This window comes from Amphimedon queenslandica, unplaced genomic scaffold (genome assembly GCF_000090795.2).
Source record: "Amphimedon queenslandica unplaced genomic scaffold, v1.1 AMPQUscaffold_10611, whole genome shotgun sequence".
NCBI classification, from domain to species: Eukaryota; Metazoa; Porifera; class Demospongiae; order Haplosclerida; family Niphatidae; genus Amphimedon; species Amphimedon queenslandica.
Genome location: NW_003549133.1, coordinates 6,279 through 7,319, shown reverse-complemented (window position 1 = coordinate 7,319; position 1,041 = coordinate 6,279). Strand labels below are relative to the sequence as shown.

At 34.6% G+C, this 1,041-nt stretch overlaps 1 long non-coding RNA gene across 1 annotated transcript; it reads left to right on the top strand.

Annotated features, from left to right (window-relative positions):
• Positions 1-212: 212 nt before the first annotated feature.
• On the top strand, positions 213-1,041 carry LOC109590013 (uncharacterized). The gene is made up of 2 exons (XR_002189056.1): positions 213-379; positions 624-1,041. It is a non-coding gene; the product is annotated as an uncharacterized LOC109590013 (long non-coding RNA).

Below are 1,041 nucleotides of genomic sequence, written 5' to 3'. Positions count from 1 at the left end.
CAGATCGATATTTATCATCATTTATCACTATTATTATTATTACATGTCTATACTAGGTTCACACTGACTTTTAAATCTGCATATTGTAATAACTTTCTTATTTTAAATGCTACAGACAGCGGTTTTTCTCCATTATAATCCTCTCCAAAACCCTGGTATTTTGATATATGATACAACTAGAGCGTAGTTATAGAAAAGGAGAAGTGAAATCAAAGCACATGGACACTTGAAGAGCACTTGACGCCATTACTACCACTCACGTGCGGTTATTGCGTAGGCGGATAAAATAAAATGGCCGCTGCAGCTACTATCAAGAAGAAGTGGGAAACAGACTTTGAACAATGTACAAGACTCAAAGCAAAGGCCAATACAATTATAGGTAAAGTATAAAACTATCTTAACTTCATACATATACAAAGACAAGGAAAAGGACTCCATAATCGTGCAGCAAATGCTACGATAGGTAGCCATACCTTTTTTTACGTTGCTTAAGCCTTTATGCTAGTCTCGCGCGGCCAGACTCTCCACCCCTTTTTGACTTTTAGCCTTTATGCTATACTTTTGAAGGCAGGATTTGTATATATGCCCCTAATAACACTATACTTGCTACTTTTCTGTTTTAGAACTGAGTATTATAACAATAAGAAACATTGTGTCAGAATGTTACAAATAACAGTCCAAGATCTCAACTTGAACATTGATAGATTGAAGGATAAGCAGTTGATATACAGGAACTTGAACTAAAGACACAATTTTATCAACCCGAGTCTTATTATCCATGCCTGTGGTGAGTTCGGTGATGAATAGATGATGATCCCACCATAAGTTACTAGGAGATGCTGCTGTACCTCTTCTAATTAATCTGTGACTGCTCACAACTATGAGGAAGACATCTGGCTAGTTTTAAACTTTTAATTTACTATAATTTAAGTTTTATTAATAATTATAATACCTGAGATGTGCTGTATTTGAGATAATCATATTCATAGTTGGTATACACAATATAAATAAACACTTAACAAACAATTAGCAGCTACTTCA